General features: G+C 37.5%; 1 protein-coding gene across 4 annotated transcripts in view; it reads right to left on the reverse strand.

Moving 5' to 3' along the window:
* The window catches only part of LOC137937742 (uncharacterized), a 31829-nt gene extending 12572 nt beyond the window's left edge, over positions 1-19257 (reverse strand). For all 4 annotated transcript variants that reach the window (XR_011109645.1, XM_068782897.1, XM_068782896.1 and 1 more), the window contains exons 1-2: positions 19190-19257; positions 18209-18288 (exon numbers count right to left, since the gene is read on the reverse strand). The gene's annotated coding sequence lies outside the window, so the exon portion shown is untranslated. The remainder of the gene's footprint in view (positions 1-18208; positions 18289-19189) is intronic.
* Between the last annotated feature and the right edge of the window lie 3763 nt (positions 19258-23020).

Consider the following 23020-nt stretch of genomic DNA (forward strand, 5'->3'; position numbering starts at 1 on the left):
ACATGGCTGTAAGAAGGCAACCAAGTGGTCGACCATATGACATTTGGACCTTCGAAGACGATAGAAAAATGCTCGATCTCTTGGTCGAGCAGGTTAATTTAGGGAACAAGTTGCCTAACGGGGTATGGAAGCATGAGGTATATATGGTTTAGGGTTTAGGGTTTCACTTTAGGGTTTGATGGTTATGGTTTAGGTTTTATTAGGGGTTTTTAGTCCAATTCAAACAAGGTTGAGTCGCCTACACAGACGTCCATTAGCCAACGAAACCCAACCCCCATCACTGACGAAGTACAGTTCATAGTGACTGCGAAGTTATATGGGGCTCTACCAGGGATCTTCGGTGTATTTGGACTTGATGTGTGTGTGTTCTCATTGTTTAGTGCATATGCAGTAGTGAAAATAATTTAATTAATTTTAAAATGTGAGAGAATGTTGTTGAGAATTTTTGAAGTGCTATGGAATGTTTTTGCCATGTGGTGAGGAGATTTGGGTATTATACATATCCACCACATGGTATTTTTTTTTATGGTTTGTGTTTCCGTGACGAGTAAAGGTTGTTTGATAAAGTTTCTTTTCGTGAGGACCGTCTCGGATTTAGATTATACATGGCTGCAAGAAGACAACCAAGTGGTCGAACATATGATATTTGGATATTCGATGATCATAGCAAGATGCTCGATCTCTTGGTCGAGCAGGTCAATCTAGGGAACAAGTTGCCTAACGGGGTGTGGAAGCATGAGGAATACATGTACTGTGTAAATAAGTTCAATGAAGACAGTCATGAAAAAAACTGTTGAGCAAGTGGAGAATCGAACAAGAGCATGAAAGAAAACATACCAAACGGTAACGAGCTGTATCAACACTAGTGGGTTTGGTTGGGATGCAACCACACGACAAGTTACTGCATGTAATTCTGTATGGCTTGACTACATAAAGGTCAGTAAATCATGATGTACTATAAAATATTTTTTATGTTTTCCGCGTTAGTATAACTCTATTCCAAGACGTCTAAATGATATTTTATTCTTGTAGGAGCATAAAGATGCTGAGAAGTACAGACGTGAAGGCTGCCCCCTGTACGACAAATTAGCTGTGGTGGTGGGAAACACAATAGTGGTAGGCTCAGGAGGTGCAACTTTTGTAGATCAGGGCGATGAGGTGATCCGTGAATCGGAACATGTCCTGATGGATGAGTTAGAGGATGTTGATATAGTTAGGGATACTCCATCACCATTATTAAGTATGGATGAGTCTCTAGGTAATCAATCTGAAAGAAGTAAGCGGTCATCTTCAAGTCGTCGAAGAAAGAGAACTGAAATGCCCGATGATGACACTAGAAGATTCTTTGATGCAATAGATCGAATTGCTAAGATATTTGAGAATTTCATGATGAAAGACGCTATTGAAAGAAATTGGGACAAAGCCCTCAGGGAAATCCCGGACTTGCCTACAGAATTGAAGTTTCGCACTCCTACATGGTTGGATATGCCAAGTAAGAAAGTCATGTTTATGGAGATGACAGTGGAAGAGCGGGTCGAGTGGCTTAAATTTTGTTTTGAAAACTAATTGTAATGCGTCATAAATACACTATTTTTTTGGAATATTGTTATGTATTAGGTATGATATTTGAATTATGACGTTGCAAGACTTATTAGTATGGTATGCATTTAAATTTGATATATTGTTGTGTTTATACATTGCATGGATGAATATGGTAGATGAGTATGGATGTGGACAATTAAATGAATATGGTTGCATAGGGATGTGATTGAATGTAGGATGTAGGAATGTGGATGAATATGGTTGTTTATAGGTGTGATTGCAAATAGGTTATGATTGAAGATTGATGTTTATTTGTGTTTATGACTTTTAGGCGATTGAATTTGTGGATTTCCATGGATACTATGACAGACGATGAAAAGGTTGCAACTATGGTTGCATTCACAACTTTGTTTATCGCCATGGGAAGATACTATCTGTACCATTGTAACAGACGTGTAACACGTTCTTGTGGGATGAATAGTCCATTGTATTTGCATAAGGCACTAGACAAATCACCAGTTAAATTTCGAAAAGTCTACAGGATGAACCAACTGGTATTTCACAAATTGGCAGATATACTTACTAGTAAAAGGTTTTTATCAGCCACAAAGACCATCTCAGTTGAAGAACAACTTGCATATTTCCTCCTAACCGTTGGTCAAGGACGAGCGTATAGTATCACAGCAGAGATGTTTGATAGATCAAACTAGACCATAAGTAAGTATTTCAACAAGGTATTGGATGCAATCCTCAAACTTCACTCTGATTACGTCAAACGGCCTTCGAAACGCACACACTCGAAGATTTTAACCAATTCAATGTTTTATCCCTACTTCAAGGTAACATCACGTCCTTTAACTAAATAATTTTAGATTAATATACAAAATTAGTCAAAATTAATTGAAAATATATAATTAAGATTGTATTGGAGCTATTGATAGAATTCATATCAAAGCCAACATTCCGCTTGAAGATCAACCAAGGTTTTGAAATAAAAAAGGCTATCTCTCACAAAATGTGATGACAACATGTTCATTTGATATGCAATTCACTCATGTACTTGCTGGATGGGAGGGGTCAACAATTGATTCCCGTGTACTGAAGGACGCATTGACTCATCAAGATAAAATCTTTGTACCTGAAGGTAAGTAATATATTTTTATGCAATCAATTTTTTATCTATTTTATCTTCAATTATTTTATGTGGTATATAATTTCTATTATAGGAAAATATTATCTAGTCGATGCTGGTTATGCAAATCTTCCGGGATTTTTGGCTCCATATCGAGGAACCCAATATCATCTGCAAGAATTGGAGATAATATTCCTAGAAATGAAAAAGAATTATTAAACCGAAGACACTCATCTTTACGGAATATTATTGAACGAAATTTTGGTGCTTTAAAAGCTCAATTTCAAATGTTTTAAAGGCACTCCATTTTCTTTTAAGATCCAGGTGAAAATTGTACATGCTTGTTGCATATTGCACAATTATATATGTGCAGAAGATTATGATGATATATTTGAGAAGATAAAGATGATGATTCGGGTGGCGAGCTCGATGGAGGAGGTGATGTGGTCCAATTAGGTGCAACAGATGATACAGACAGCAACGATTGCGATGATCTTGAGGATATGGGTAGCCAAGTAACAAGCATTCGGAGGCAGAGTGCATTAGAACCCACAAGAGCCGCACAATTTCGAGAAACTATATTGACTTCCATGTGGAGCGATAAATGATGGTTGTATCTTATTACTTTTGAACATGCGTCATTTATATGTACTAAACTTGTAACTTGTTGATTTTAATATTAAAGGCACGAATTCATTATTTGAATAATTTTTTTTAGGTTATTAATAAAGTTGTATATGTATTTATTTATTATTTTTTCAATTTTATTACTATATTAAACTTTATATTTAAGTCTCTGGTAAATAAAATATAATTAAAGTATGCATTTGATTAATTAATTACTTTAATTTTGTCAAAATATATTATTAATTAATACCATGCAAAAAATCTATCTTATGTTATTAATATAATATTTTTTATTCATTAATCATATTTATTTTTTATTTACTTTATTGTATTAGTGATTTAATAGTGGTAATTAAAATATTGTTAACTCAAACACTTGGTTTAATTAACTTATTTTTATAATTAATAAAATCAATGGTTTTAAATTTTGAAGATGAAGATGAAGATGAACTTGTCCACACTAACACCCTATTTCGAAGATTTCAAAGATGAAGTTGTCCACACTAACACCCATTTCCAATATGAAGATGACGATGAAGATCAGACTTCCAATTTGATGACTAACCTCCTCAATAGTAAAGAGTCGGGCTAAAAATCAAATTGCAAAACTTCAATAGGGTAACTCCATAAACATTTACTGTTTAGATCTATGTCTGATTTCCCACAATTTTCGAACACTCAAGACGCACAGAGGTATGTGCTTCCCTAGCATATAGCTTTAGCCACGGGCTCCGCCTATGTTCCGAAAACTCAAGAAGCCCTAACGTCTCTGTGGACAACAACAGGCATAAGTCGGAACTCTGGACCGTGCAACTTGAGAGGGTTACACAATGTTTTTTCTAAGCGCTTGAGATGGATCCAATGTAAGGGAAAATCATTACAGATCTCAACAAAAAAGTTTTGAGTTCCCTTCGAGAAGACCCCTAAACTGTAAAAATTAAAAGATGAAAACTTACTTTTGAAATAGTTACAGCCAACAAGTTTAGGAGAGTTTCGGGATGGAAAAAGAAGCCATGGGAATCAAGTGGTAACAGAAGTTCACTCTTTCATTCATAAATTTTCATTTGTACAAAGAGCATATAGACAACTTTGACCATCTCATGGAGACATTGGATTCCTCATCCGGGTGCTCTTTGGGCCCATCGTCAATGTAGGTTATCCAAATATCTTCCAGGTGTGTCACCTTGGTTGTCCAAAAGCTAAAAAACAAAATTACAAAAGTCACGATTTTCTAAAACCATGGGCTTAAGGCAAAGTTTACAAAAGTCATGGTTTTCTAAAAACCATGGGCTAAAAGTACATAAAAAGTCATGGTTTTTAAAAACCATGGGCTAAAAAAACCAGGGGAATCTTCTTAAACGGTGTGCAAAAACCATGGGCTGAAACCATGTGCTAAAAAAACCAGGGAAATCTTCTTAAACGGTGTGCAAAAACCATGGGCTAAAAACCATGTGCTAAAAAAACCATGGGAATCTACTTAAACGGTGTGCAAAAACCATGGGCTGAAACCATGGATTAGTCTTGTCTTTTGGAAAGTCTTGAACTTTGGATTAGTTTTGTCTTTTGGAGTAGTCTGTCTTTTCTCGAACTGTGTGCTAAGACCATGAGTAGAAACCATGGTTTTGTCAGATTGTTCTACGTAGTAATAGTCTTTTTGAAAATAGTCTTCTTTTCTATCCTTTCTTTGTAATCTTATCTCAATCTTTTTAGGTCTTTTCTATCCAATCTCTTTTTTATCTATGATCTCGCTTTTGTCTTTTAGTCTTCATATCATTTTTCGTTTAGGGTAGTGAGATTCTGAATGGCTCCTGAACCATAGTCGTAGTCTTCATCATCTTCTTGTGAATAGCACTGGAGGCTTTGAGTTGGAGTAGAGCCTTCCATGCTAAATGTCTTTGTCTTTGAATAGCCTTGGTCATTTATAAATTCTTCAAAATATTCTTTCATCATTTTCTTGATTTCTTCTAGATTTGTGTATTTTTTTCTTTTTCTTTTGTCTTCTCTGGCATTTTTGGCAAATACCCAGCCGTCAACGGACTTGATGAGTCTTTACCGACTACCGTTTGAGCCGGACTAGTTAGTGAGGGGATCTGGGTACAAATAGTACCTGTTGCCTTGGCCTTAAGCCTTTTGTTCTCTTCTTCTAATTTTTGAATATACTCTTTCTGGAAATCATTTTTCTCCTCTAGAAGTCTTCTCTTTTCATTTAGTCTTTGATGGTTCTTGACAAAGTCTCACAGTGGTCACAAAATAGAATTCTCTTGTTATCCTTGGCAACGCCATAGGATACTTAATCTTCCCTCATATGTATCAAAGAGGGGGCTATGTAATAATTGGTTCCTATGGTTAATTTAGCTGCTTCTAAGGCTTCTTGCAAATTGTTAGATCCTTTGTAAATAGGTCTTTTGAAATTCTGGATACTTTTGATAACTTCTGTCCAGGAGTGGAAGACTCCTTACTTCTTTGAAAATATTTGACTATTGCTTCACAATCTGTTCTTAAAGTAAATTCTTGTTTATTAATAATAAATAATCTAAATGATTCTAACGAATAAATTACTGCTAGGATTTCTGAATCTATACTGCTCATATTTCCTTTCTCTTTAAATTTTCCACTAGCATAACTACAAATTTTTTCTTGTTCTTTTTCACTGTACTTAAGAGGTTTGGCAATAAGAACACCTCCCCTTCCTAAGTTAATTCCGTCAGTTTCTATTATAAGATAATCAGAATCTAGAGGCATTTGTAATTTGGACAAAGTTCAAATTTTTTCTTAAAGACTTTTTTTACCAAATTTTTGTCTTCTTGGTTAAAGAATTTTTGTCATGTAGGGGAAGTTTTTCCATACAAAGGACCAATTGTTTTTCCTATATCTTGAAGAAATAATCTGGCATAATTTACTAATCCTAAAAATCTTTGGAGTTGTTTAGTGTCTGATAGGTCATCTGGCATTTCTAAATTTTTTTTAGAAATATGTTCTTGTAATTCTATTTGTCCTTCACCTTTATTTACTCCTAAGAATTTAATGTATTTTTTAAATAATTCTATTTTTGTTTTGCTAATAATACTTCCTTCTTGCATAAAGGTAGCTAATACTAATTGTAAATGTCCTATATGTTCTTCAACAGTTTTACTAAAAACTAAAATGTCATCTGTATAAACTAGAACAAAAGTGTCATATTTTCTAAATATGTTATCCATCTTCCTTAGGACAATAGCAGGTGCATTCTTTAAACCAAAAGGCATGACTAACCATTCAAAATGTCCTTCAAGACATGTAAATGTCGTCCATTCTATGCTATCATGGTGCATTTTTACCTACCAAAATCCTGACTTACAATCAAACTTACTAAATATCTTTTTATCTTTAATTTGATTAATTAATTGTGATTTGTCTGGTATATTATAACTATCTTTGACTGTGTTATCATTTAATCTTTTGTAATTTATAACCATCCTAGATTTTCCTCTTTTTTGTTCACTATGTTTTCTAACTATAAAAGCAATTGATCTATGAGGACTAATTGATTTTCTAATGATTCCTAAATTTAATAATTCTGTGATGTGAAGTTTAAAATCTTCCTTATCTAAGTTAGTGGCCTCTATGTTACTTGTTTTGACTATGTAATTAGGATTTAAAAGTTCTAGCCTACACTGTATATGATTGTTTTCCCAATGTTTTAAGGGATTTTCTCCAAAATATTCTAGCTAATCTAATTTATCTATAACTTGTTGTCAGTGATGTTTGTCTTTATGATGAACATTAATGATTTCTAAATATAATTTTTCTGTATCAAGAAAAGAATAATCTAAATCTATCATTCTTTCTATCCAATCATCCATATCTTCATCTTCACCCATTATCTCGTCCTGAAAATCTTGGAGACTTGGTAATTGTTGAACATAGGTCTCAAGTTGAACGAAGACTGGTACTAAATCTGTATGAACTACTGCTTCTAGAAAGGTCTGTGATTGTTGGATAGTAACTTCATTTAAGGCTTCATCTATTTCTTCGTAACATAACAGTTTATTATCTAGTTTTACTATATTATTGTCTATTTGTTGTTCTAGAGCAAGGATACTAGGATTATTGGTTTTTCCTAATTGTTTACAACTACCTGGAATTTTACATTGACAAGTAGTGTTGGTTTTTTATTCTGTGTTTTCTAGGGGACCACCACGCTCTGCCAAAGTGATTAGAGTAGGAGAATAAGAGGTGTGGACTGGAATAATACTAGAGTTCTTGTGGAATTGGAGATAATCTCGGGAAATTGTAAGAGATCCATTACTATAGGGGATGAAATTAAGGCCTAAAATAAAAGTCTACTAAGTTTAAGATCTCTGACCCATGTAAGGGGTTAAGGGTAGGAACCAGAAAAAGTGGAGCAGTTGGTGTAAAACTGGATCTTACCGTCATCACAGTAAGTATTATATGGGTTGTACATACTATCTACCTGTTGACTAAGAACTTGTTTAGGTGTCTTTCTAAGGAATTGAGGAGGAACTAATCTCCTATGGATAATACACTTAGTACAACCAAAGTCTACTAAGGCATCTAAGGTAAGAGAATGTTTATTAGGAAAGTTAATTTTAGCTCTGAACTTGTTTAGGTGTCTTTCTAAGGAATTGAGGAGGAACTAATCTCCTCCCTCTGAAAACAGCTCCAACTTCCGAATCTTTTTTGATCTCCCATCAAATGGCTGGACGAGGGGTCGGTCAAGGAGTAATTTCCTCCCACCAACCATCTGAGGAACGAAGTAACTCCCGCTCAACGACCACCCCCTCTGATCCAACACCTCTAGTAGGACAGCACCCAGGAAGAGGCGAAGAACGAACCAGTCTGGGAAAGCAGCACCGGCAGCAACAGCAACGAAAAGGTAGACAACCGGAAGAAGAAGAAAAGAGGGAAAAGGAAGTTATTGACTCTGAAGACAGTTCAAGCGAGAGATGGCAAATTGTAATATCGAAATCCTCACGCCGAAGGATCCTTGTGGAGGATCCGACCCGATACGAATTCCGGAATGGAAAAGCAAAGCTGACTTTTCGAAAGAGAAAGGAGAAGAGTGGGGAGGCCATCCAGATTCATGCACAAGAGGGGAAAAAGAAATCATACATCTCCCTCCCGATCTCCGCAGTCAAGGTTTTTCTAGACATTTTCAGGAAAGACCAAGTAGGAAACACGGGAAGAAAATACAGCAGATAACTCCTCACCGGCGATCTGGAATTCCAAATACACAACCAATATCATGGAGGACTTCTTCATTGCGTCATCCACCAAAGACGTGGACAAATGATAATGGGTATGATTTTTCTCCCACAGCCCTCCACTTCTGGAATGGGTTGGAAACGATTTGATCAAATTCTTCAGCAGCTAGCCACCCCACCAAAAATCCACTCACAACCCAGCGCTTCACACCAGACAACTCTGTCGCTCCCACCGGATCCTCCACTAGAGAAGACTTAGGCCTACAAAACCAACTATCCAATACCACCATCAACACCACTCCCCCAATTTTCACCCCAGAAAAACCAATTCTTTATATCCCTGCCAGCCCACATTGAAACTGAGGGCAAGCGCAAAATGTCCCTGGTAGTCCTCTTGGAAGACCCGGAAAATTTTTTCACCAGAAGACAACTCCAAGAATGGCTGCAAAAACGAAATATCACGTTCACAACCATCATCAAAGCTCATGAGAGGAGCCGGATCATCAACTGCCATTCGGAGGAGGACCGCAAGAGACTTCATTCACTAAAGGCAGAGACTATTTCAACGATCCTCCACATGACCAATTGGAGCCCAGAACTCACAACCCCCATCTCGGGGCAATGGGTGATCGTCAAAGGTCTTCCGGTGGAAATCCGATGCCAGCATACTCTGGAATGCCTCACAAAAGAATTCAGAGAGGTTATTTGGGCCGAAAGCCAGCCAACGCAGCTTCACAGAGAAAAAATTTTCATCCGGCCAAAATCACCGATAAGTGGTTTACAGTTTTTTCATATCTCCTGTGGAAAAACCATGATCTGGGTCTCCATGGAATTCGGAGATCTGGAAACCCTTCCGGCAGCCAACTCGGAAGAAACCTCACGAAACACAACCCAGACTCAGCAGATCCGCCAGTTGCTGACTCGGAAGCCGCACTCGGAGTTCAATCGGACATGGGTTCCGAAAAAACAAAAAAAAAAATCCAACCACACAAAATCAATCCCCATATCCCGAAACAATCCAATCAACACCAGTTCACAGTAACCCTTTCGCTGCCTCCGCCGAAAAAAATCCTATCCACATAAGTGCATCCGCAGACAAAATCTCATCTCTGAAATCGCCCTTGGCAACAGTGCCAATCCCCAATTCCAAAACACCTGCAATACACCACTCCCCAAATCCAAAATCTGACAGGATCCTTCAAACCGATGTGCAGACACATCCGGACAAGGGGATTATTACTTCCCCTTGCTCACATCCATCACTATCAAACTTTACCTCGCCTCGAAACAAAAACCAAAAAAAAAAAAAAAAACACTTTCCCCCACATACCTACCTCTCCATTTACCAAAATCCATCATCACCCTCTCAACCTCGAGCCCCGCACCATACTCTTACACAAAAAAAAAAAAAAAACACCTTTTCAACCATCAAATCCACAGCCGTCGACCTCTACAACTTCCAAAGCGCCTCAGCCCACATCACGCCGTCGCCCCGTCATTTCCTTTCTACATCAACCCTTTCCCCACCGCCGCACCTCGATTACCGAAGCAATACCTCTCGCCTGCCATACATCAACCTCCAACACCCTTCAGTCGACATCACGCCCCGTCCTTTCCTTTCTACATCAACCTTTTCACCTCCGCCGCTCTTCGTTTCCCGAAGCAGTACCCATCTTTCCATCTTTAAATCCCTCCCATCCCCTCCGCCACCCAAATCATCCTTTTCCCGAAGCCTGTCGTACGTCAATCCCTCAGTCGAAATCACGCCACCCTCCCGTCCTTTCACTTTTAAATCCCTCTCCTCCCCTCCGCCGCCTAAATCTTCCTTTTCCCAAAGCCGCACCCCTCACCTGGCATTCCCGTCCCGCAGCTTCTCTAACTCGATAAATCCCCTTTCCCCCCCACTTCCACCCACATTCTCGGCTCCTTATCGAGGATCTCCCTCTGCGATCCCCCCGACCTCAATCCTTCCTCATCACCCATTCCATCCATCCCAACACCCCACTCCTCTCGCCGTCCCATCAAACCCTCCCTCTCTGACTCAAATCTCCCCTTATACGGCCACCCCTCGAGCCCCATTAAGGCCATCCCTCTTCTCTAACGAATCCACTTGGGATTTCGAACCCCCCTCTCACTTTCCTTCCCCCTTATATATTCACTCTCCCACTATCCTCTGCCCCACCCCCCTTCGTATTATTTTCCCCCACTCCGACACCATGGAAAACTCAAACCCCAAAACCTTCACCCCTCCCTTCCACACCAATACTGCAAAACAAACTGCCACCACCCCTTTCCGATATACCTACTCCAGGAAAAAAGAAGCAGGGAAAACTAAAGCCAAATTCAATAACCCCACACCTTCCGAGAAAAACAATGACAAAGATAAAATAAAAAACACTACCCCCCCCCCCCCCCCCCCGCCCCCACCTTCCCCCCCCTCCAAATCCCCCTCCTGTCCTTCCAATGGAATTTCCCCATGATTAGTACGATCTCCCCCCTGCTTTCCCCTCTGGAATCCCTCCAATTTGGTCCGACCTCCCCCCAACTATAACCTCTGAATCTACCCTAGCCAAGGCCTTCACTCCCAATCCGCGCGATGAGCTCCTCCTGTTCCTGCTGGAACAAGAACAAGACTTTTCTCGAGAAGAATTTTCAGAAATGACGGAGCTTGCCAACATATTTTGTGCGGGATACACTGAAGCTGGCGCCGTGGAGCGAAACATCAACTCCCACCGTTCCCCATGATCGTTCTATCATGGAATGTGAGAGGTCTCGACTCTCTGGCCAAGCGTGCTCTCGTCAGAGCAGCGCTTTTTGATGTTAAACCAAAAATTGCTATACTTCTTGAAACGAAGATAGTGTCTTTTGATTATTCAATTGTGTGTAATATATGGTATGACTCCAACACAGTGTGGGCGCATGTAGCTGCAATTGGCCATTCTGGGGGCATTATTGTCATCTGGGATCCAACTGCTTTTGATGCTATTTCCGTCCTTCCGGGGCGATACTCAATCGGTATCCAACTCCGGGATCACAACCTCGGTACTTGTTGGGCTCTAGCTGGCATATATGGGCCTACTCGTTACCATGACCGAGCATCTTTCTGGGAGGAAATCTTTCAGCTTGTCCAATTGTGGGACCTCCCTTGGCTCATTGGAGGAGACTTCAATGCGACATTACTTTGCTCTGACAAATGTCCTCCTGCTTCCCGAACCTCATCAACCATGAGAGCTTTTTTTGATTTTATCAATAGCGTTGATCTTTCCGAGGTTCCTCTTTCGGGGAAAAAATTCACCTGGACAAATTGTCAGAACCCCCCCATTTTGTCTAAATTGGACAAATTTTTCTCAAATATAGAATGGAACCTCCTTTTTCCCAACACCTCTGGCCAAGTCCTAGACAAAATAGGATCTAACCATTGGCCTATCCAACTCAATTCTCTGCCTGTTGCATGGGAAAGATCCCCCTTTCGGTTTGAGAATGCCTGGTTTTTAACCACGGCTTTCATCCCTTCTTTGAAATCTTGGTGGCTCGAATTGGAAAATCATCCGAACCCGGGCTGGGCCCTCCCTCGGAAACTGAAAGCCTTCAAGGCAAAGATCAGAATGTGGGATAAAAATCATCGTGTTTCTGCTGCTTCCCAAAAAGATTCGATTCGCCGCCGCATTTCTGAGCTGGATCTACTGGAGGAACAAAGGTTAATCTCTCCTACTGAATTTTTTATTAGAAATAATTTAAATGCTGAATACCGTTCATTTCTTCATTCTGATTCTGTCCGTTGGAAACAACGTTCAAGATTTCGTTGGATGGCCGAGGGTGATGGAAACACAAAGTTTTTTCATTCCATTGCCTCGGCCAGGAGGAGGACTAACCGTATCACTGCTCTCTGTAACGGAGAACAAGTGGTAACGGATAGTGCCTCCATTTCTAACCTTTTGGTGAAGTATTTCTCACAGCTATATTCAGAAGTCTGTTTTAGAAGACCAAAAATCCATCAGCTCGATTTCGAGCGCATCTCAACTGAAGACGCAGTTGATCTTGAAAAACCATTCTCCTCAGAAGAAATTGAACAGGTTGTGCTGGGCCTTCATAAAGATAAAGCCCCCGGACTAGATGGCTTTAATGGTGAGTTTTATCACTGTTTTTGGGATCTATTAAAAAATGATGTATGTGCCTTCGTTCACAATTTTCACCAAGTGGGAATTACTCACTCTGGAATTGGCGCATCTTTTATTGCGCTTATTCCTAAAAAAACAAATTCGGAGGAGCCTAAAGATTTTTGGCCTATCAGTCTCATTTCTAGTTCATATAAAACCATTGGTCGTCTGTTGGCTAATCGGCTAAAAGCTATCCTTTACAAGGTAATTAATCCTTGTCAAAGTGCTTTTATCCGAGACAGAAACATCCTGGACTCTTCTCTTACCGCTCATGAACTTCTTCATTCGTTCAAAAAATCTTCCCTTCCTAGGTTTGTTCTGAAAATTGATTTTGAGAAAGCCTTTGACCGGGTTGATTGGAAACTGGTGGATTATCTTTTTGACTGTATGGGTTTTGGTACGAGATGGAAATTTTGGATGAGGAGTTGTATTTCCTCCCCTTCATATTCTGTTTTGGTAAATGGGAAACCCCGAGGATACTTCAAATCCTCTAGAGGGATCAGACAAGGAGACCCCCTTTCTCCATTTATTTTTACTCTCATTGGAGAATACCTTACCTCTATGATCCGGTTTGCTAAACGTTTGGGTTGGCTCAGTCCTATTTTTTCTGATCCAATCCAAGACGTCCCCATTCTTCAGTTTGCAGATGATTCTATTCTTTTTGGAGAAGGGTCCATGAGACAATTAAAACGCATGAAAGCAATCTTGAACATCTTTGAAATGACGTCTGGTCAAAAGAAAAGCTGGGAAAAAACCACAATCTTTGGTTTTAATATTGATGCATCTATTCTCAACTCAATGGCGAACTATCTGGGTTGTAAGGTAGCATCAGTTCCGAGTACATATCTGGGCTTACCTTTGACTCCTTTCCTGCCTTCGAAAAATTCCTGGTTTCCGGTTGTTGAGAGGCTTGAGAAGCATCTGGCTTCTTGGAAAGGGAAATTTTTATCCAAAGCTGGTAAACTGGTTCTAATTAAATCATGCCTTCATGGAATACCTTCCTATTTCTTATCCTTGTACAATTGTCCAGCTTCTATTCGGGATAGAATTGAATTTTTGAAAAGAAGATTTTTATGGGATGGGCCAAATGGGGAAAAAAAGTTTAATCTTGTAAAATGGGTTGATGTTTGTAAACCAATTGTAATGGGGGGCCTCGGGATTCGTGACGTTGCTACCACCAACAAGTCTCTGCTATTAAAGTGGGTTTGGAAGTTCAACATGCAACCCAATCTACTGTGGCGCCGAATGGTTGCAAGTAAATCTGGAAAATAGAGGTTGGTGGACGGATGGGGGAAGATTTTACAAGTTATCCCCTGTTTGGAAGAAAATTGCCAAACTCTTACCTTCCTTCAGAGCTACCGTCAAATGCTATATTGGAAGTGGTGCAAATACTCTTTTCTGGTTTGATTGGTGTATCGGGACTAGTTGCTTAGAGGAAAGTTATCCTCTTTTATTCTAGCTGTCAAGATCTCGTAGTTCAATGATTTCTGACCATTGGCAGTCTTCGGGTGGTTGGAATCTTCATCTCAGACGGGCATTAAATGACTCTGAAGCTATTGAAGCAACTGCCCTGATCAATCTACTTTCTGGTGTGACCTTAAAAAATTCTTCCGATATACTTATCTGGACGCCCAACAAGCAAGGTATATTCTCTACAGCCTCAACGTACCATCATTTGATTTCCTACCCTCTTCACGCAGAACATCTTGTTGCTTTTGCTTGGTCACTCCAGATTCCTCCTCGCATCAAATTTTTCATCTGGACTGTATGTCGTAAAAAAATTTTAACTTCTAACGTTTTGCAAAGACGAGGCATTAATATTTCCAATCCAGAATGCCCATTTTGCAACACATCTCCTGAAACAGCAGATCACACGCTTCTGCATTGTGAATATGCTCATAAGATTTGGACCGAATTAATGGACAAGATCGGTTGATTATATTGCCCTTCGCAAGATTTGCTAAACACTATTTTAACTTTGGTTAGCTCTCATCTTCCGAAGTTAGGGAAAATCTTAATATCTTGTTGTGTTGGACACATTGTGTGGAATTTATGGAAAGAGAGAAACAATCGCAAATTCAATCAGAAAGCTATTCCTCGGAATATTCTTTGTGATCAGATAGTTGGTCAAGTTAGCTCTTGGGTTCTCCTTCGCAAAGAATTTTGTGATTTAAAAGCAACAAATATGAGGAAAAATTGGAGAAATGTTGCGAAAATGTCTCTTATTTTGAAAGCTCCTATTATGATAGAATGGACTAGACCTCCTCCTGGACACTTTAAATTAAATTTTGATGGAAGTGCCTTCGGTTGTCCGGGCCCAGCCGGATTTGGTGGAGTAATTCACGATGATCAAGCAAATCTTCTCTTCACTTATGCGGGTCCAATTGGAGTATCAAACTCTACTTGTGCGGAATTACATGGCTTGCTCAACGGGCTGAAGCTCTTCAAACAAAAAAAGGACGGTGCTCTCTTGATTGAAGGGGATTCTCAAGTTATTATAAATTGGTGTTCCAAGCCTTCAAAACCTCCTTGGCGTCATTGGAAGATTTATGATGAAATTTGTAATTTAACTTCTGATTTATTATGTACTTGGAAACATGTTCCAAGATCTGCTAATCATTTAGCCGATGTTCAAGCTAAAAAAGGCGTTACCCTCCAACATCTTGTTGTGGAGGAAATGTCTTTTTAGTTTTTTGGTTTGTATTTTTCTCTTTTGAATACATTTACAATTCTTCTCAAAAAACTAATCTCCTCTGGATAATACACTTGGTACAACCAGAGTCTACTAAGGCATCTAGGTAAGAGAATGTTTATTAGGAAAGGTAATTTTAGCTCTAACAAGGATGCTAGAAAAAGTCTTATCTTAATTACAGACGTAAGGTGTTTCGAGCTCATCTAAGCCTACTGTAATTCCATCGTAGGAATCTTTTTCTAGTGTGTCTATCCTACGTTTTAAAAGACCAATTTCTGCTTCACAAATTTCAATTTTTCTTGCCATGATTTCTAGTTTAGTATTATGTAATCTGCTGTGGATAATGTTGTCTACTAGTTCTATTCCAAGGTATGCAAGCTTCTAAAAAACATAGATTACATTTAGCTCTATTTTCCTTACTAGGATACCAGGCACATTTAAAACAAGGATTACTGTCTAATCCTGTATACCAAGACCATGTATTAGGTCAAGGTTTTCTTCTGTATCTAAGATTAAGTCTTCATCTGATTCTGAAGAGTCCAAAGGGGCATTAGGTATACTAAGATCTTTAAAAATCCCCTCTCTCTCTCTCTCTCTCCCCCTCCCTCCCTCCCTCCCTCCCTCCCTCTATTTTCCTTACTAGGATACCAGGCACATTTAAAACAAGGATTACTATCTAATCCTGTATACCAAGACCATATATTAGGTCAAGGTTTTCTTCTGTATCTAAGATTAAGTCTTCATCTGATTCTGAAGAGTCCAAAGGGGCATTAGGTATACTAAGATCTTTAAAAATCCCCCTCCCTCCCTCTCTCCAAACAATACGATTCAAGAAATAGCACTCTGTACCTTTTAAATTGCTGGGAAGAGGTCGAATGAAACACACGCAGTGCCAAATCTAAGGAGTGAGAGAGAGGTGGTGAGTTAAAACATTAATACAACACACTTAAAGCAGAAAACACAACAGAACGGTAGCTAAAAACATAAAAATCAAGAGACTTAAAAGGCGAGAGTCATTACCTTTGAGAAATGTATAGGAAGGAGCTCCTACAACAGCATCAAAAAGAGGCGTTCATCCGATCGTAGATTAAGATAAAACAACTTACCTCTTTCTGTCGGACCATCACTTTCGTTGGTGAAGAAGAAGATAAGAGATGAAGATATCGAAGGCGACTGAGATAGAGAGTGAAGAATCAAAGAGGGAGAATGAGAGATAAGAAGACCAACCCCCCATTTTCAATGAATCGCCACCTGACGAACGGCATTTCTAATCCCTTATCGCTGATTCCCGAGATAAAAGTGTGTTGCCAATGCCAGAGACAAAATGGAAGACAGGATGAAACCCCTGCTCCCGCGGCACTCTTCTCCCGAGTCCCAACTCCCCGAATCTCGGGCCGCTCATTAAGTTAATGAGCCGGCTCGCGAGCTTTTGAACCGAATCATGGTTCGGTCGAGCTCCACTCGTTAACTTAAACGAGCTTTATCCCAGATCTCGAACTTGGTTCAAGATTCAGGTAAATGGAATCGAACCAAGCCGATCTTGAGCCGCTCGCAAACCGGCTTCGGTTCAATGCCACCCCTAATCATAAGGTATACAAAAAAGTGGCAAAGTCTAAGGAAAAACAATGAAATACACAATACTATCTCAAGAGTGGGATCTGTAGGTAAATAGATGCCCAGTTAAAAGCATGTTGTTTGATACCCTCATAGGATGGTCAAAGCTTTTGCAAAGGGAAGAAGAAAATGGTGATTTGGGGAGAAGCATAAACTTAGGCAAAGACGAATGCTTATTGGAATAAATGCTCAAAATTGTCTTAGCAAGCAAAAATGGAAGAGACACCAGGATTTGGGAAGAAGAGATTAATGGAAGAGAGTGGCTAAGAGAAACGATATCAAAGAAAAGATGACTCAATTAGAATAAATGGAAGAGAGATCGGGATTTTGGAAGAAAGAAGAGATAAATGAAACAGATTCACTACGAGACACACCAAAGCAAAGTCGCATCTGGAAGGAGAGAGGGAGACAAAAAGGAAAGAGACATACCTTCCGATGAAGAAATTTCTGGCAAAAGATGTGGGTCGAGGGAGGAAAGAGAACTAGGGCAGCTCTTTCAACCTGATGAAATTTGTTCTATCGTTTCTATTTCGATTTGTTCTCTTGGAATTCCATCATTTGACAATGGCATGTTTCTCTCACAATTTCTTTTCTCTCCACAATTCTCTACTGCCAAACAATGCAAAATCACTCTCTCCCCCTTTCTTTTCTTTTTTGTAGTCTCCAAATAGAACTTAAGGGTCTTTTTGTAACCCATAGAAAAGAAAAGAAAAGAAGAGAAAGAGAGAGACAGAGACAGAGAGAGAGAGAGAGACAGAGAAAGAAAAGAAACGAAAAGAAAATATGTTTTTTTCTCTTGTTTGGATGCACAAGGAAAATAGAAAAGAAGTGATTTTTTTGTTGTTCGGCAACAAAGTAATAAAAATGGAGTTTGTATTTTCTCTACCCCTTTTTATTTCTTTTCTTTTCTCTTAGAATTCCATCACTAGAAGATGAAAAATAATACAAGTAAGAGAGAAACTATATTGCTCACTCATTTTTTTTTCTCTACATGATTCTCTACAACCAAACAGCATAAAATTACTTTATTTCTCCTCTTCTTTTCTTTTCTTTTCTTTTCTTTCCATTTCATTTCTAGGGGTTCCAAACATACCTTAAAGCTGCTTCCTTTTTATCAAATAAAATCAACACATACAACTAAATAAAATGATTTCTTTACTTACACTATCCATCACGTTAAAATATATTCATGAAAAAACAAAAGATGACTAAAGGCATGTGTCAATAAAGCTAGATATACCTCGAGTTTTGGTTTCCAATTCCACCCATTCCGTATCACAATGAAAATTGTTTTATCCAAACGTCACCTTCCATGATGGTCTACAACAAAGTCGACAAAATAAAAGAAAAGAGATTTATTGAACAAATATTTTAAATATAAACTGATACATAAAATCTTAAATGTGCAAACTAAATAAGTGTTGGATGGTACCATAACCAAATCCAAATTAGATGTATATAAAATCAAGATAAAACTCGTTCAAACCACCAAGCACGGCCAAAAGCAATAACCCCCTATAAATTTTTTGAAAACCACAAATATCATACGTTCATCATGAAAGAGGTAACAAAGCCTTAGGACATTGTGACAGAGATTCAAAAAAAAATCAGTGAAATACTTGAAGATTTTCTATACTAGCGGATCCTCCAAAAGAAAACATCTTAAACAACAGGATGGAAAAAAAAAAAAAAACTTTTTATGCTCGGAAGGACCTGAACCGCACAGAAAAATCACCATTCAGCGGTATTAGGTGAAAGGCATCGAGCTCCAATCTCTCTAACATCCTCCTAACCCAGAAATAAAAATCCCTTCTTCAACGAGAGTCTAACAACAAAAGTTCCGCAAAAGAATAATACAGAGCCTATAAATCTTAACCTATACTCAAAATCATTCGGTTATATTAGATAAAAAGCCTCAAAGTTCAACACCTCTAACCTCTATCTAACCAAGAAATCGAAAACCCCTTTCTTTTGACGAAGACTTAAACGAAAGAAAATCTGTAAAAAGAGGAACATAACCTCCACAATAACATTTTAACAACGCAAAATCAACTATAATCTGCTGTATTGAGTAAAAACGAACTCATGTTCTGCATCACTAACCAAACTAGGTAATAAAAATAAGCATCAAAAGTTCTATTTCCAGAGAACCCAAGAAGGAGCGCACGGCCAGAGAGGAAACTAGAAGCAAGAGGAGGGGAAAACGCATGAGCGTAGTTACCTCCGCTTTTTCTTCTTTCCTTAGCTCCCTCGCCCTTTTCTTCGTCTCCTTTCTGGAAACTACCCGATGCTCCTCCTTTTATTAAATCTCACCCCACCCCATTTTACCTAACTCCCTCTCCCTTACATTTAATTCCACTACCGTCCTTTATGAATTTAGTACTTTAAATTGACATGAAGAATTTGTTTTCTTAAAAATGATGACGAGGGTAAAACTAAAGTTTCTCCATTTCATTCTTACACTCCTATACGGCTTCTCCTGCTAAGTAGTTTTACAAAATAACCTGTACTAATGGAATAACTTCGGACCTTAAATTTATTATTATATTTTTTGTCTAATATATAGATGGGTAAGTTTGGTCATTTTGAAGTTTGACCGGCCTATGGTCGATAATATGATATACACTAGATTTGTATTTTTCCAAGGAACATGGAACACATTATGATATCTTATAAGGTACAAAATTAAGGTTCCATTCTTAAGGGTAATTTTGTTAATAAACAAGTTGAGCTTTTATCGAACTTGGGCTCAATTTGAGAAAGTTGACGAGTTTAGAAAAAATTGAGCTGAGATGGTCTCAGCTCAGTGCTACACTTATTGCCATCATTGTATATAAAATCTATATGATATCCTTAATATTTTAGTTGTTCTCCCTTGCTCCAAATTGGGTAATTGAGCTCCAGTTATCCTTGACTACCAAAACTTCCATGAGTTATAATTTTTCTTTATTTTGATTCATTTAACTTAAAATTTGAATTACTTTTGTTGTCTTTCACATACCTTCTTTACCATCTAAAGTATAAAAGTATACAAAAAAACCACAATTGATGCTAAATATACGTAACCGACACCTTTCATTGAATTCAAAATGCTTTTGAATTCTTGAGAATAGAATTCTAGATCACCTCAATTGAACATTGGAACTTCCAATCTCATTTGTTACATTAGGAGCCATACCATTAGACCCATTCATAACATGACAAAATGAAGTAGAGTTTTACTTGTCTATGTCATCCATTAACTCTCGAATGCTCAAAAATATTGTGGAAGTCTTATATATTTTTTGATCCAACATGAAAATCCAAAAATATGGTCTCACATTCTAATGATTCTCAACCGGTCCATCAAATTTAGTTTTTCCACTTTTCAACATCATTTGAAAGTTTTTCCTTTTTTCATTTTTTTACAACTTCCTTTTTTCATAGTTTTTGCACTTTTCGCTTGTGCAATGGCACACTCCATTTCCATGTTAAATTTAGTTGAGTCTGCGAGTAAAGGGTTGAGTTGGGTCAGCATTCTCATTAAATATTTTATTAAGTAGATGATGCAAATGACTTTCTTAATTAATTTTATATTGCAGAAAATCAAAGAAACCTTTCATTTTATCACAAACTATCATTATTAGACTTAATTTTTTATAATTTTATGTCATATATTTTAATATAATGGAGAGATAAAATTAATTGTTTAATTACATTACTTCAAATGACCTAATTAATTTTTTTAGAATTGACAGTATTATAGTCAATCTACTTAAAAGCTAGTTATATGCTCCAATCTGGTTAGTTTAATGAAATAGCAAGAGGTGTTCCTTGCTGTGCTCGAACTTGGATTTTTGTTTACACTATAGAAAAATGTTGTATTTGACCACTTGACTATTGCCCTTAACACAAAGATTAGCAATTTTGGTTGAAGACCACTCAGGTCTGAAAATAAGTTGTTCAAAGATATGTCTTTGTATGAGTTGTATGGAGGATTGGTAGAAAAACGATCTATCTATTGGACCAATTGTTGGTATTGTTGCTATCAAGCTCCTAGCCTTTGAAAGGGAAGTTAAAACAGTGGTCCAAACCAACTTAGGGCCTCCCTCTCTACTCAAAACTCTACCTTAGTCACTTATCCAATCCCTTGACAGCCTCCAACAAGGTAGACCCTTATCTCCCTCGAATTTTTTTAATTATCTTTGGTTGAAGGATGGAGATGCCAACACACCATTGCCATCACTAGACATCAATTTAACTGAATTTACTCCCTCCATATTATAATTTCTACTTTTTATTATTTTAAATGGTATTTTTATTACTTTATGTTTTATTTATATATGAATTTAATGCTCATTCAAGCCGTATTTTATTATTTTAATCAACTATAATAATTTCCTTTGCCATTTTTCTAAGATAAATAATTTAGTAACCTAAGAAAACTGTATCAATATTTTTATTTTCTAATCTCTTTTAGTTAATATTTTAGTCTCTTTTTTCTTCTTCTTCTTTCTGGAATTTTCCAGAAACTACCCAATGCTCCTTTTATTAATTCTCACCTCCACCCCATTTTACCTAATTGCCTCTCCCTTACATTTAATTCTACTACCATCCTTTATGAATTTAGTACTTTAAATTGGCATGAAGAATTTGTTTTCTTTAAAAAAAGGATGTGGGTGAAGCTTCTCTATTTCATTCTTTAGACTCTTATACGGCTTCTCCTACAAAGTAGTTTTACAAAATAACCTACACTAATGGAATTACTTTGGACCTTTAAATTATTAATATATTTTTTTTCTAATATAGTCAAAACGTTCCACCTAAGTTTGATCACTTTGAAGTTTGACCGGCCTATAATATGATATGTACTAGATTCATATTTTCTAAGGAACATGGAACACATTTTAAATGTCAGCTATGTCCTGTGGTAGAAGAGGCCTTTGAAGTTTGATTGGCTTATGGTCGATATTATGATATACACTAGATTCATATTTTCAAAGAAACTTGGAACACATTATAAATGTTAGGTAAGTCCGTAGAAGAGGTGATATCTTATATGTTAAGAATCCATTCTTAAAGGCAATTTTATTAATAAACAAGTCGAGCTTTATTGAACTTGGGTATGGTTTGTTAAAGTTGATTAGTTTAGAAAAAAATAGAGTCGAGATGGTCTCAACTCAGTGCTACCCTTACTGCCATCGGCGTATATAAAATCTATTTGTTATCCTTAATATTTTAGTTCTTCTACCTTGCTGTAAATTGGCTAATTGAGATCCAGTTATCCTTGATTTCCAAAACTTCCATGAGTTAGAATTTTTTCTTATTTTAATTAATTTTCCTTATAATTTTAAGTACTTTTGTCATCTTTCACATACCTTCTTTACCATCCAAAGTATACAAACGTATAAAAAAATCACAAATGATGCTAAATATACCAAATTGACACCTTTCATTGATTCTAGATCACCTCAATTGAGCATTACAACTTCCAATCAAGATTTTTTTCATTTGTTACATTAGGAGCCATCCAATTAGACCCATTCATAACACGAAAAAATGAAGTAGAATTTTACTTGGCTATGTCATACATTAGCTCTAAAATGCTAAAAAAAACTATTGAATTCTTATATATTCTTTGATCCAACACAAAAATTAAAAAAATATGGTCTCACATTCTAATGATTCACAACGGGTCCATTAAAATTTGTGTTTCTTCCCACAACCTTAATCGCCACTAAAGTCATTTTGAATATCACACTCTTTTGAATATATGTTTAGTAAACCATATGTCATATCTCCGAGAGGAGACTGACGACCGTATCCTCTCCTCTAGACAAACATTTTCCACTTTTCCACATTATTTGAAAGTTTTTCCTTTTTTCAATTTCTTTCTCTTTTTTTTTTTGCTATTTTTTGATGATACGACAACATTTTGGGCCATTTTCCGTCCTTTTCCTAGCCGCACATGCAATGGCACACATCATTTCCATATTAAACTCAGTTCAATCACTAAGTAAAGGATTGAGTTGGGTCAACATTCTCATAAGTCTTTTATTAAGTAGATGATGGC

The sequence above is a fragment of the Aristolochia californica genome, unplaced genomic scaffold (assembly GCF_029961685.1).
Source record: "Aristolochia californica isolate CCGP_79_NKW_82.1479 unplaced genomic scaffold, dmAriCali1.0.hap1 SCAF_7, whole genome shotgun sequence".
Lineage (NCBI taxonomy): Eukaryota > Viridiplantae > Streptophyta > Magnoliopsida > Piperales > Aristolochiaceae > Aristolochia > Aristolochia californica.